Source organism: Sceloporus occidentalis, unplaced genomic scaffold, assembly GCF_023333645.1.
Source record: "Sceloporus occidentalis isolate IW3139 unplaced genomic scaffold, rSceOcc1.0.p SCAF_10, whole genome shotgun sequence".
Taxonomy (NCBI): domain Eukaryota; kingdom Metazoa; phylum Chordata; class Lepidosauria; order Squamata; family Phrynosomatidae; genus Sceloporus; species Sceloporus occidentalis.
In genome coordinates, this window is record NW_028316990.1 from 20,724,793 (window position 1) to 20,740,382 (window position 15,590).

The following is a 15,590-nucleotide window of genomic DNA, read 5'->3' on the forward strand; positions in this document are numbered from 1 at the left end:
GGCTCTGTAACCATTAGAATTATTTGCCAGGGGCCCTTTCCATATTCCTGCCACGTTTACTGGCCTTAATTTGCGATGTCGCGCGCCACTGTTGAAAGTCTCAGAAGGAAAGGCCATTTCATTCACCAGTAAATCGGAAGGCACTGTGGGACAGGCAGGCAGTTAATTAATTACGGGCTGATTTATAAATTAATTGGTGATTGAATTCGTGCAAAGTTGACATCAAGGATGGAAGGAGTCTGTAGCTGGTATAGAAACCCATGCAAGTTGTTTGCACCAGAGGCGCTCAGTCTTTAGTACTCCAGATAGTTTGGACTTCCATTGTTGCTGTTGTTGTGTTGTTGTTGTAATTATCATTGTGGAATGGATGGATGGAGGGCCTTTCGTTTGCTTCAGGGCCTTGGCATGATGGAGCTGTGCCTACAAATTCACATTTTATTTCCAGCTGCACATTAAAGGAAGGAAGGAAGGAAGGAAGGAAGGAAGGAAGGAAGGAAAAGATACAAAAGATACCTTATGTTGCCATCAACATTTAAATCAGATAACAAATTTAAGGTCGCCATAAATAAAAAAATGACTTGTAGGCACACAACAACAACAACAACAACAACAACAACAACAACCAAATCTGGCTAAAATCTGACTGGGGGACTTGGGTTCAAGTATCCATTCATCTGGGACTTAATTTGTGGCTTTGATTAATTCATGTCTTTGGATCGCTTCTGTAATGATAACAAAAAGAATGATAAGTGCCTTCTTTAAAGGGCTGCTGTGAAAGTAAGAAAAGACGTTGCAAAATGGCTTGCAAATTCGAAACTGGCGCAGAAGAATCTAAACCTGTCATATTGATTGTTTGATGGATTGATTGGGTAGATTTATGATCTGCTTTTGGAGTAGCGTCTCTGAAGTGAATCATAACAGTTATAAAATACAGAGATGCTTTAAAACAAACAAACAAACAAACAAGCAAACAAACCACACACTTAAAAGAAAAAACACTGCAGATTTATTAGGGCTATAAAAACCTGAAAGAACATGAAACTCTTTAGGCAGAAATTGTGTGTGTGCATTGTGTGTGTGCCCATGTTCATGTTGCCTGAATTTCACAGGGTTTTCTTGTGCAACAAAGAGTTGCAGAGGTGGTCTTGCCAGTTCCTTACTCTGAAATAGAGCCTCCAGCGCCTGGTATTACTTGGTGGGCTCCCATCCAAGTACTGACCAGGGCTGATCCTGCTTACCTTCCAAGATTAGATAGGATCTGGGCCTTTGGGTATTTATTTAGAGTATTTAGACCCTTGCTATGTTGTGCATGTATGCACCTTCAAGTCGCCTGCCGACTTATGGTGGCCCCATGAATTTCCTAGGTTTTTCTTAGGCCCTTTCTGCATGGACCAAATAAAACATCTCCCTCTGTTTCCATTGCAGCGTGTCCATAAGACACATGGCCCAAACCCCCATTTTGGTGCGAACTATCCAGACAACATCCAGACAGTTCAGCACTGAAATCCTCATAGATGTCTTTGCTAGTTCCTTCCTCTGAAATAACAATAACAATAATAATAACAATAATAAAATTTATTTATATCCCCCCTCTCTACAGGACCTGCTACTTGTTGATGGTCTCCTCTTCAAGTACAAACCAGGGCTGAGCCGGCTTACCCTTCAAGATCACACAGGATCTGGAGTCTTTAGAATATTTAGGCATTGGACATTTAGAATACAGTTGGCCTTCCGTAAGATTCTCAGTGATTGGGCAGCATATAAATAAATATCATCATCATCATCATAATCATCTATGGATCTGACCATGCATGGTTTGGAAATACGCAGGACCTTGTTATCTGCTGGGGTTTGGTTCCAGGACCCCCCCTTGGATACCAAAACAAATGGATGCTCAAGTCCTATTAAATACAATGGAGTAGTGAAATGGTGTCTCTTACATGAAATTGCAAAATTAAGGTTTGCTTTTTGGAATTCATGTATTTAATATGTGCAAGCCATCGATGATAATAATAATAATAATAATAATAATAATAATAATAGGATTTATTTATATGCCGCCCAATCACTGGGAATCCCGGCTGCTTACAACAGAAGGGATAATAGACGATCCCTGCCCTCAGGCTTACAAAAGGAGAAGGGAATGGTAGTGGGAAAGGGGATCAGGTCCAGCATTCTTCTCTCCCTCTGAGGCCTGGACCAAGGCAAATGGACTGGAGGGAGGGCTCTTCTTCTTAATGTGGATGCTTAGATACAAGGATAAAAAAAAACAGTGGATACAGAGAGGCCGCTGTATTTAAAAATGCATATGCGTTCCAAAAAGCAAAGCTTGATTTTGCCATTTTATAGAAGGGACGCCACTTTACTACGCCATTGTATATTATTGGACCTGAGCACCTATGGATTTTGGCATCCATGGAGGGTCCTGGAACCAAACCCCAGCAGATACCAAGGGTCAATGATAACAACAACAACAACAATCCATTGTATTTAATGGGACTTGAGCATCCATGGATTTTGGTCTCCACGGCAGGGTCAAGGAACCAAACTCCAGCGGATACCAAGATCCCACTGTATTTGGAGCCCCTGATCGCAAATAGTGTGATATTCTGAATGGATGTATGGACCTGCCTGTTGCAATCCAAAGCCAATGCACAGAGATGAACTTTGCAACCTCAGGTTACCCAAATGGCTCCTGGGAGGATTTCGCCAGGCCCACAAACTGCTCCTTTAATTGCCTTGTTTGCCTCTTATCAGCAGCCGCTCATTCCCAGCCCTTCTCTCTTGCAAAGGGCCTGCATGGACTGGAACATGACCTACAATAACCCTTCAATGGGGAGGATTATGGGGCATGGCCTGGAGTGAACTCCCACATTTTTGCAGAGCGTTGGCCACCGGCTAAAACAAATTCACTCACTCTCAGTGCAAACTAGGCCCTATGCAAGAGTAGACCTATTGAATCCAATGGGGAGGGAGTGAATTATTAGGTTGATGTATGATCGGCCGACTGGATCCATGGATTCTTTTACCCACAGCCTGATGCTCCTTGACCCGATCTGTAATGCTTGGGAACAGAAACACTTGGGATTTGGGTTGTTTTTTTAAAAAAAAATAATTAGAATATTTGCATATTCATGATGAGATATTTTGAAGATGGGATCCAAGTCTAAACATGAAATTATTATTATTCCCTTATTATTATTACCATTTATTTATAGAGTGCTGTAAAGTTTGCACGGCGCTTTACATAGTAAGGGTCAAACAAAATAAGAAAGAAAGGAAAAAGCATAAAACAATCTAAAATGACAAAATTACATGCTTAAAATAGCTCTAAAATAATACTGACTAGTATGCAATACAGTTCGTTTATGTTTCCTATACTGCCTGAAGGTAATTTTATACATGGCATTTTTTAACAACTTTGTGCACGAATCAAAGTTTGTGTAGGTTGAACTATCACAAAGCAAAGTTGTCACTACTGTCTCAGCCCCTTATGGAAAAAGGTTTTGGATTTTGGAGCATTATGGATTTGTGTATTTTGGGGAAGGGAGACTCAACCTGTCCTTGGATGGGAGACCACTAACTAAAACTATTAAAAACAATTCAGCGGAAGGAATGGGCAAAACCACATCTAAGGATCCTTTGCCTAAGAAAACCCTATGAAAAGAATGGGGTCCCCATAAGGACACATGCATGCAGAAACACAGACATGCTAACCGTTAGTTTTAGGCAGGGATGGGCAATGCATTAACAATGCATTAACATTAAATTAAGCTCCATTGATCTAATGAAAGAAACACCCTTCTTATTGCACTTTATGGCTGCAGTAAACATTTATCCGTGATACTGGAAGGGTTTGTGGAGGTGGAAGAGTACCCCTAAAGCCCTGCAAAGGCTCAGAAGAAATGCTAGAGTCAGATCTGCTGCTTGTGCAAATTGCTTGCCGTATCGATTTTAATAGGATTTATGCTCAAGTGATGTTCTCCTGTCTGGGCACAATGGGGCTGAATGGGGTGATGCGTTTTAAAGGTTTCGTCCCATCTGGCATTGTTCCTCCTGGCTTTGCTGCTCCTGAGAAAATGCCTCCATCCCAACAAACCCATGCGGATAAGATCTCTCCCACGCCCTGTAATCCCTCATTGTCTTTTACATGTCCTTGTGTTCGGGATGCCAATATAATAATGGAATGACACAGACTGAGGAGTTGGAAGCTGCTGATGCAATTGATTAAGCTATAGATTCCTCAAATTAAATGAAGTCTTTATTGGGGTGTGGGGTAAACAACCATTGACACACAGCGCCTGAAGGGAAGAGATTGCTTGATCTTCCCAACACATCTTCATCAGATGATGCTAATCCCGCAAGTGTCCTTTATTTATGTATTTATGTATTTAATATTTATTATGTATTTTATATTTGTTATATTATTTTTATTATTATATAATATTATGTTATTATGATATTATGATATTTATTTAATTTATTATATTATATTATATTAATTATATTATTGACTGTATTTATAACCCGCCTTTCAGGCCTAAAGGCTCTCAGAGTGTCTTACAATTATTATTATTATTATTTTTAATTAGACGGTTCCCTGCCCTCAGGCTTACAATCTAAAAAATAATATAAAAATATTTTTTTATTTCTTAATTTATATTTATATTTATTTAATTTTAGATTTTATTTATTTACTTTGGTACAGCTATAGCACACTGGATGTCCCGAGCCACGGACGCAAACATGAAACCCAACAGAGTTGGTATGCCATGATTGAATATCATGGATGTTCAAATTTCAGTGTGTTCAGATTTCCAGGGCATGCGCAGCCTCAGCAGCCGATGCAAGCAATGGCTCATGGCACAAGTTGCCAAAAATGTGGCCCTGGGTGGCACTTCTGTGGCCTGAACCTTCCTCCCAGACCCACAAAGCCGCTCAACGTTCCCCATTTTTTGAAAATAAATAATTAGCACAATATTTAGGAATTTTTTGTCAACATTTCAGGATAAAATGGAGCTGCCTCTATTCCCTTGAACAATACAGAGCGATCCAAATCGACTCGGTAGCGCATTCACACTGCCACAGATGTGGAGCAATGTGGATCTTTCCAAAAGATGCAGAGGGAAAACCCGGTATTGAATATCCCAGATTAAGTCAGTTTTTGGGTATCCCCCCAAGAAAGTACATTTGGGGCGAAAGCAAATGCAAAGGAAATAACCCGGTTTCACAGTGGGTTATTTTTCGTAGTGCGAACGCTCCCTTGGTTTCTATGCCTGAGCAGATATTTGAACCCTGCTCTCCCAAAATCCTACTCTATCGGTCAGACTGCCGCATTATTCTGTCTCTCTTGTTATGTGCCTTCAAGTCCACTTTGGGTTAAGGTGATCCAATCCTAGGTTGTTGGATTTCTTTTGACTGGATATCTTCATTTTACCTACATATGAGGCTGAGAGAATGGCACTTGCTCAAGTGGGTTTATCCAGGACTTAGCCTGGATTCAAACTCTGATTTCCTGGAGTCTGGCACCCAAGTCACTGCCCCACATTAAAAGCACAATACAGGGCTATCACTGTGTGGCGTGAATGGGGCCCATAGCAGGCGTGCAAGGAATTACTGCATATACTCATGTATAAGTCTAGAAAGTTTAGTTTAAAAATTGACCCAAACATCCTGGGTCAACTTATCCACAGGTCCATGTAAGTATTGTACTTTAACTCTTATTTTTAAAAAGCAAACCATTCCCTAGCAAAAGGCAAGAGCATAATCTGGAAGACCCCTTTCGACTCTCTCATCCATCCATCTATCCATCCATCAGTGTGAACACAAATATTCATCCAGTATTTAGGGTTAACACTGAGACTATAATCCGCTGGAGGTGAATTTCCAGAATTTTAAAAAAATGCTCCTTGTTGGTGACTGTGATTTTTGTGTCCAAACCTGAATTCTGGAACTGGCGACTGGAGGAGATTTTGTCTCAGGTCTCTTGAGAGGACAACGCTGCTTCGTTGATCCAAAGAGAAATCACAAGAGACGGGTTTCTAAAAGTGACAAGAGGCGGAAAAAGGGGAAGCTCCGGCCAACCGCTTCCCATTCGAGAGAGAGTCCCTTTCTGCTGATTCATCTCTGCAAAGGAAAAAAGAAACAGCAGAAAAAGCAAGAAAATAAAGTTCTCCCAAAAGTCTACAGAGTGCAAGAAGGATAGCAAAGGTCTTATCTTTCCCGTTGTACATGTATCTGTTACGTGTTGCTTATGACAGCTTCCCATCTAGACTAGCCTTGGCAGTATTTCTTTGAACCACTAGAAGTACTTCCAAATATTTCCCCCCCCCCTCAATCATCATCATCATCATCATCATCATCATCATCATCATCATCATCATCTCCTCAATGAAGCTCCTCAGACCCCAATTTGCAGCGTTGTGCCTCAAAGGTGCTGCCTTCTCTTTCCCACCCACCATCCCATACATTTGTTTATTAATAGATTTATCAACATCAACATTAACATTCATATCAAATATCCTGTTTGATTTTTAATGTGTTTGCCGGACGAAGAAGCCAGTGGTGCTTCGGAAGCTTGCATCCTGTATTTTTGTGCATCTTGGTCTGCCAATAAAGGCAGAGATAGAGCCGTTTTGAGGATTTGGGATGTTAAGGAACCTCTTTGCTGAACCAATCCCTGCTTCCACCAGCAGAGGGAGCCACATTCCTAGCCTTTGCACCATTCCAAGTAATGGGCTTGGAAGTGTTTCAGCTCTGGTCCAATGCATTTTTTATCACCTCCTATCTCAGCTTCAAAGGACAGGCTGAGAGAAAGGTGTGTCCATTAAATCACACCTATACCATCAGAATTGCAAAATCGCCCGAGAAATGTTCTTTGTCAAATAGCCTGCTTCTGAATAGACGTTTCTCGGTGCAGGTTCACTTAATGTGCTTTGTGCTTTCTCTGCTTTCCTGATAACCTTTGGCTGTCCGGTGATCCAGATGCTTTCCAGACAACCTTCTGAATTATTTCCTATATAGGCAAAGGGATTTCCATCACTTTGGGGAATGTGCCCAAGTCACTCGCCCACTCAGTTTGGAAGAGCTACTGTATATATATAAATATACTTATGTATTAGTTTAGTAATTTTAGTTTAAAAATTGACCCAACAATCCTGGGTCGACTTATCCACAGGTCCATGTAAGTACAGTATTGCGCTTTAACTCTTATTTTAAAGAGCAGAGAAGTGTTTTCTCTAGGAATATCTGGGTTCAGCATCATGACTCTATGGCCAATGTCCAGCAGAGAGGACCTAGAGATTCCTAGAGAGAACATATTAAATCAAATCCGTGAATGATCAAACCTGCAAAAGTCAAAGCCGCAAATGTAGAGGGCTGATTGTTGTGACATAATCAACACAAACACATACATTACATTTTTTCTGTTATTCACATTGTTATTATTAGCCAATGCACAATGCAATTCTGCAGATGCCAAAATCCCTATGAGAACTACTTTAAACCATGGCATGCTGCTCCCAGCACAATTAAAAGCACCCCTGAAAGATGCTCAGCCAGCCTCTGAATAAAGACCTCCAAAAGTGGAGAGCCATCATCCTCTGAGGCAGTCCCTTCCACGGCTGAACATCTCTTACGGTGAAAAAGTTCTTCCTTACGTTCAAATGCAATCTTTTAATACTTGCTGTATGCAACACACTTCAATTCCCTTGTTTTCATTGGTGTGCATAGGTGTCATCTATGTGATTTGAGTGCTACTCTGGAGAACAGGGTTCGAATCCCCTCTCAGCCATGGAAACCCACTGGGGTGAACATGGGCAAGTCCCACTCTCTCAGCCTCAGAGGACGGCAATGGCAAACCCCCTCTGAACAAAACATGACAAGAAAAACCCATGATAGGTTCGCCTTAGAATTTCTGTAAGTCAGAAATGACTCAAAGGCACACAAGAACAAATGTAGATGCCATGCCTCCCACGCCGAGAATGGAAAGAGCCTATAGATTCATTGCCTGCCATGGCCCTGATTCCACCCTTCAGGGAATTGTTCTGGGATATATAGGACATTCTTCCTCACCTCAACCCTAAATCATCCCCTTCCTCTGTGCAAATATGACAGGCTGAACCATTTATTCTGTTTTCCCGGTGACAGGTTTGATGACTCTCAGTAAAGATGTTCTTAATCTTCTTCTTCTTTTTCAATGAGTCAAGGCAACAGCAGGGTCTAGTTAGGGGTGCACTGAGTGTGGTTGTGCGTCTGTAGGGTGCGGTGGGGACAGAGGACATTCTTCTGTATTGCAGGCTTGCCAAAAACCCTTCCTCCTACACTCCTGCAAGCTCAGCCAGGTTTGAAGACTCCAAGCCATTTCGGCTGTCAGGACATCCTGATCTATCGCCTTGGCTGGGTCTTAATTGCTCTCCAGCAAAAAGGTACGTTGTTGTGTTGAACGATCACTTTGCTTCCCAAGGCTCCTGTGAAATGATGGGCTGGTTAGACACTTGAATAATCCCCGTCGGGGATGAAAGAGCCCAGATCAGAAGAGAGGAATGGCAACCAAGAGCACAAAGAGTCCTTCCCGGGTGTGATAACGGAGCGGTACCTTGATGTGCTTTTCTTCCACACAATGAGACGTATCACAGGAATAAAACGGCAGTTGTTGTTAACCACCTCCAAGTTGACTTTGGAGTTGATCACATTGGGCCTAATTTCGGAACTAAAGAGAGATTAAAGGGCATTTAAAGCACCCTGCAAATAAAGCAAAAACAGCAAGTAATTGCACCAATGGTTATCCCACACCATTGCGCAAATAAAGCGATATCAGGAATGCATTGTCACTGAAATCCCAGCCCTCTGTTAAAAAAAATGAGAAGTTGACAGTTTTCCAAACTGAAATTCCTGACTGAAAACACCAGCCTCTTTCTTTCAAGTGTCTTTCAACACTTTCTAATAATCTTTTTCACCCTTGTTTTCCAGCTCTTCTCTTTCTGAGGAATCACCCATTTGTCTTAGGTCTACTCTGCCTTGCAGAATTAACGCAATGTGACACTGCTTTAACGGACATAGCTCCATCCTATGGAATCCTGGGATTTGTAGTTTGTTTTTTGGCACCAGGGTTCTCCGACAGAGAAGGATGCATATCTCACAAAACTACCAATCCCAGTTCAGATGCAGCCAAAGTCCTGGATGGCTGTTGGAAATGTCCCCCGGAGGACCTGAGCATTTGGGGCAATTATATGGGGGAATCGATTATCTTAGGTAACCGAGACCCAAACCATTTAGGGCTTTAAAGGTAATAACCAACACTTTATAACCTGCCTGGAAATTAATTGGCAACCATTGGAGTGATTTTAACATTGGTGTGATATGATCACTCCTAGCTGCCCATGTTTTGAACTAACTGACATTTCCAAACTTGGTACAGAGGTAGCTATCAGACTAACTTTGCTCTCCTTCAAGGATTTTCAGCAATGTAATGAAAAAGCAGAAGCGGAGGAAAGGAAAAGTGGGTTGTAAATGGAGGAGGACTTTATTTGAACCCCTTGCAAATTCAGCAAAATAAGCCAGGCAGTGGCATGAGAACCAAGCTCCACTGAAAGTGGCATAACTTCATTTTTTAAATTGCTGAATGCCTTGACCCAGGCAGTGTTTACAAAGCTCAGCCACTGAGCAAAAAAACGAAGGGAAAAAAGAAGAATCTCTCTAAATCATTGTGGTTTGCAATTGTGGTGTGCATGCGCCTGGGAGAGCAAACTGTATGAACATGAGTCACCATCCATTTTGAGAATCCGAAGCATGAAGCCAGATTGTGACCTTTATTGAAATCCCCCCCTTAACCTCTGAAATCCAGGGTTCGAATCCCTGGCCAGATATGGAGATCCACTGGGTCTGCTTAGGCATGTCACACTCTCTCAGGCTCAGATAAAGACTGAACAAATGTTGCTAAGAAAACCTCATGATAGGGCCACCTTAGGGGCTCCATAAACAACTTGAAGGTGCACAACAACAGCGACAACAGCAATGGTTATACTCAATCCTATAGTTGCAGATCCTATAGTTGCTTCTTACCCCCTCCCAAGTTAAATAATAATAATAATAATAATAATAATAATAATATTTATTTGTATCCCGCCTCTCCAAGCAGATCAAGGTGGCTAACCATAATAAAACACCTCTAAAACACAATAAATCAGTTATCCCCATTATATCCCAAACCTCCCAAACCCACCCATCCACAATAAAAATACAATTAAATATTAAACCATTGTTAAAATGAGGCAGAGGCCGCTCCAAACAGTAGTAGTAGACGCTTGATGGAATTAATAGAAAATTTACTAGGATGTTAACCTGGGAAGGCCTGCTGGAAGAGTGTGCAAGAGGGGTATGCACTTTTAAAAGTGTGCAGGAGGGTGTGCAAGCCACTTATGGAATGGCGGGGCCAAACGCATACAAATTCTGAACAAGTGCAACCACTCAGGGACGTAGCCAGGATTTTAGGAAGGGGGGAGTCCAGACTAAGTGCCACCATTATATTGGGGCTTGGGTGTGGCGGCACAGCAGCACGCACCATTCATTTTTCTAACGGAAGGGGGGTCCGGACCCCAAGAGGCTACATCCCTGAACCACGTTATTTTTTGCAATAGCGTAGTGTCTCCAAGAGCACTTGTGTTTGGAGTTGGCTCATCCACTCTGTTATAATTCAAACATCATGAAAATAAAACCCAGCTTGTGGTCTATGCCCTACTCTCCGTTGGAAAGGGATTGGGTTTCAACTTCTGTTGTCGGTTCAAGGTTCCAGCTGCCAAACACTGAGCAACACTTTTTTGGTTGTTGTCCAGTTTGGATTTGCACTTTGTTTTGGCACAAGGCGGAGGAAGGCAATCCGAGGCACTGGAAGAAGACAGGACTGTGATGGATGCCTCTGCGAACATCCCCAGCGAAGCTCTCCAGTGCGGAGGAGTGGACTTTGGCATGCGCAGATCTGACATTTAAACAGACCTAAGAAGCTGTATGTGTGTGTAGGAGTGTTTCTCATAGCCAAGGAATACATTTTAAAATTAGAGGCAGACACCTGAAATAGTACGTTTTTAGAGAAAGCATTCAAAAAGATAAGTATGTTTGGTTTTTACACTTGTTGTCATTGTCATTGCAGACTGAGTCTATCTTGACCAAAACACTTGCGCCCAGAAGCGTTTTGCATTCTGGCCTTTTTTTTTTGGTTTTGGAATATTTGCAAATTATGTTGGCCTTGGACCTTTTTAGACCTCTTCATAAAATTACAAATCCCAGAATTCCATAGCATGGAGCCATAGCAGTTAAAGCGGTATCAAACCACGTCGATTCTGCAGTTGCATATATGTTGGCCACGGTGCACAAACTAGTAGAAATAGTAACATGAGTTGGGTTGTGTGTGTTTTTCTGACCATCTTGTTGCACTTGCTGTGTGTGTAGCATGTTTAGCTTTACAATTTTACAGAGAAACAGGAGTTTTGGGCAGATTCTGTCAGAGAACAGTCTGAGTTTTTGACTGTATTGACGGGAAAAGATAAAAAAGAAAAGGGAACTTGGCTTTATCTAGGGGCCTTATCTGGTTTGAATGCAGGGATGAATCTTGGCTAATTTTCATCAAGATGTAGGTTTGAGTAATGGGACCAGGAGGGGAGATGCGGACGTCGGAAACTGGATGCTTGTCACTTCTGGGAACAAGACTTCCCTGTTCCGTCTTCTTTACATGTTGTACCTTGCCTAATTTTATCTCTCTCCCCAGTTGGAGCAGAGATCCCCCAAGTTAAAATGGTTATTTTTCTTCCTTTTACTGTGTTTGAATCATCTTCCTTTTTAGAGTGTTCCCACTCAGTGAAATCTGTACTTCGGGGAAATGGGCTGTAATAATAATTTTAAAAAGCCCTGGAGAAACATGATAATCTGGAGGAATCCAAGCCTTTAGTCCTATCATCCAGTGATGATGATGATGATGATGATGATGATGATGATGATGATTTTGGGGGGGTTGAAAAAAGGAACGTTGCAAAAGTCAATGCAAAGGAGTGGGAGAAGCAGCCCACATCAGTAAAGCACACGGAAAAAAATACGCCAAATGACAATTTTGGCATCTCAGAAATCAAAACCCCACTCAATCCAGGATAATCGATATCGGGTTTCCCCCTGAGTTTTTTTAAGAAGATCCACATCATTGGTCATGTGAACAATCAATGTGAATAGACCAATATTCTGCATCCCAAATAGACTAAAATACTGCATCCCCAAAAAAAGGGGGTTCCGAATTCATTTGCATCGTTGGCTCCATCTCTATTTGAATGCTTGCACATGTGAGCAACTGAACTCACAGAGATGCACATTGATGTGGTTCCATATTGTGAATAGCAAACCCAGAATGCATGAGTGAGATGATTCGGGTCGTCGCGCTAAAAACATGTGAATGACCCCTGTCTGTCCCTTTGACTGAAAAGAAGCAAAGCTTCTTCTTTTGATGCAGTATTTAAAACTCCAGGGTTAAGCGAGGGCAAAGCACATCAGTGACAAATGCTGAAATTACTGGATAAAAGTGCCATGCTTTTCTTCTTCCCTGATTCATCACCTTTGCTGATGAAGCAGCCCTCCCTACAGAGATTTCGCTCAACTTACCAACCCTCTAATTTTTCCCTTGCTGGCAAAGTGACTAACCTCTCTATCCCTTCCTCCCTCTTTCCTCTCCTTTGGCTTGTGCAATTGGCTTCTGCCTTCCTTGAGCTTCCCACTTGCTCCATCTGCAATAAGAGGAAGAACTGATGATAATGGAGGTTGATCTTGCCGGTTTTTTGGGATGTACAGAATGGTTCACTCCTCCAAGGATGCCTGATGCGCATATACTCTGTGTGTATGTGAAAGAAAGGTCTGGCACCAACCACAGCTCCTGCTATAACTCCCGTCTGAGCGGAGCGGTGAATCCATTCTGATTTTTCACCTGATATAATTTTAATTGTTCTGGCTAAAGCCACAGGATCTCACCATGGCATTTAAATCCAATTTGAAGTTATGGGTCAAAATGGATGCACCTCCATTGCCTGAACGGTGGCCGCATGATCCGAATCGATCCGAGAGCATTTCACGCAATCAGAGATGTGCACCTCCATTGTCTGAATGATGGCTGCGTGATCCAAATCAATCTGAGAGCATTTCATGCAATCAGAGATGCGGATTGTTGCGGTTCTTTAAGAAAGAACCGCTAAGGGATCTGGTGCAAAATGCACCAGTTTGAATGGGCTTTTTGGTTGCTCTCCCACTGCTCTGCAAACTATCATCTGTGCAAGTCTGAATGACAGGAAAATAACCTGGTTTCCATACTGGGTTATTTCATAGGAGTACATCCAGTGGTTCCTAAAATTTGGTCCTCCAGATCTTTTGGACTTCAGCTCCCAGAATTCCTGAACGTCGGTCAAGTTAGCTGGGGCTTTTGGGAATCGGAGTCTAAAACACCTGGAAGACTAAAGTTTGGGAATGACTGATCTAGACTAGAAATGACAGCTATGCCCAGAAAGAAGAGCGCTAAGAAAGGCAAGACAAAAAGGCACATAGTGCGTTCGGTCTTAATTTAAACAGTCCTCTAAAGACTGCTCTCTTTCTATTGAAGCCCCAGTGGGGAACTATTGGCATCCGACCACGACAGTCAGCCTTTTTCAGTTCCGTTTCTGCCTTCGGACACAAGAACATCCCGACCAGAACAGACGTCCATCATAAGGGCAGGGAGGGAATCGGATCAGATGATTCACTCAGCGGCTCAGATTTTACTGGAATGCCTCCTGTTTCGGTCACCAGGACATGCCCTTGGTCACAAAGAGTTTGTGTTCCTCTTTTTCCAATAACTGAACAACAACAAAAATAGGACCTGCTTTGGGAGACCTATCTCTGGTGTGCAGCCAGACCTCCAAACCCATCTTTTTCACCTCCTCCAAAAATGACATTTCCATGTCAGAGGAGTGCAAGGAGAGCATAGGATCCTAGCATTGGAAGGGACCACAAGGGCATTCCTTTCCCTCCCATTTCTTTTCACCGTCTGATAATCTCCTCTTTCTATGGATGTCTCCTCCTTTAAAGGTTTGAAGGCCATCTTTCACAAGCATTCCAGTTGTGTATTCCTGCATAGCATAAGGCTGGAGTGGATAGCTCTTGCAGCCTGTTCCCACTCTAAGAAGTTTATCACACTGGGGCTGATTTTGGCATTAAAGAGAGATTAAAGTGCATTCAAAGCATCCCGCAAACAAAGCAAAAATGGCAAGTAATTGTGCAAATGATTCTCTCACACAAGTGATATTGGAAATACATTGTCACTGAAATGTCAAAAGTACAAACATGCGCGTCAATGCTTCTTTGTGACCACTTTAACAGTGGGTTCTATGCAACGTCGTGTGAAATGGTTACGCGTAATTACGTGATTTCCCCCGGATATTCACGGGATAAGCTCCCGATCTCCTTTGTGTGATAAACTCCTATGAATCCATAAATGCCAGCCAACGATGGAAAGCCACGGAAGGAACAACTCTGGCAGCTGAGACGGTTATCGTATCCATCGGGTTGTGTCAAAATGTTTGTGACTTTTCGAGGTTTCTGCAGCATTCCTTCTTGCTGCTGGAGTCAGCAACATTGACTGGGAAAGGAACCCAAACCCTCTCCTGGTAGAGGAGTCAAAAGCCTCCCTGGCTCCAAGAGAGACTGCTGGCATGGAAAAGGCACTCCACAATCCTCATCGACTGGCATCTGGCCCAAGTCAATTTGCACATCCTGATTATTCCTCTAGGAAAAGCAATGCCTCTGTCGTTTATTTGTTTGCGTGTCGATTTGGTTACTAAGGTCAGGACTTTTTTGCTGCGTTGAGTGGCTCCAGAGAGGTACTTGGCTTTGCTTCCCACCCCCAGCATCAAATCCTCTTCTGTCTCACATTCTTAATAATAGAAATGCACTTTGTTTCCATTAAGTGTCGGGTTGTCTAAGGCTTTTTCGTGCTGGGTAAAAGGTAGCAATTTTTCCTCCCAGAAGGAAAACAGCCATCCTGAACTCATGGAACAGCCATTCTTGAACATGGTTCAATAGTTCATCTTGAGCAGCGAACATTGCCTCTGTTCTGGGAAATCAGTCACTGCTCTCCCCAATTTTACAGGGAAATGTCAGAAAAGCCATTTTTTAAAAATGCAGTTGTGAGGTGGTACAGTGGGTTTTCTCATCAGTGTAGACACTTCCCAACCTTTGGTCCTCCAGATGTTTTGGACTTCCGCTCCCAGAATTCCTTACCATTGGCCAAACTGCCTGGAGCCTCTGGATCAGGAGATGTAGCTGCAATGATGGGGCTCTGTCATCATATCTCCATCTGACATGGAATGTCAGCGAACGTTATTAAGTTCTTCTTCCTGTCGACGGTGATAGATTTAGTGGCTCGTTGACAAATTTTGGTAACAAAACGTGATGTCTATTAAAAAAAAAAAGAAAAGTCTTGAGAACAAAACTGGGGTCCATGAAGTGCACTTTGCCCACCTTGTCTATGAAGGAATGGCTGGCTGAGACCTGAGGGAATTCCCTATCCAGCATGCAAACTACTTTTGCTG

General features: G+C 42.5%; 1 long non-coding RNA gene across 2 annotated transcripts in view; it reads right to left on the bottom strand.

Annotated features, from left to right (window-relative positions):
- Window positions 1-5,611: 5,611 nt before the first annotated feature.
- LOC149306091 (uncharacterized) overlaps window positions 5,612-15,590 on the bottom strand; it is a 71,037-nt gene continuing 61,058 nt past the window's right edge. The window contains exon 8 of one of the 2 annotated variants that reach the window (XR_016271713.1): window positions 5,612-6,126. This is a non-coding gene — a long non-coding RNA (uncharacterized LOC149306091). Of the gene's footprint in view, window positions 6,127-8,461; window positions 8,711-15,590 lie in introns of those variants that run through there. The other variant, XR_016271714.1, reaches the window with a different exon arrangement.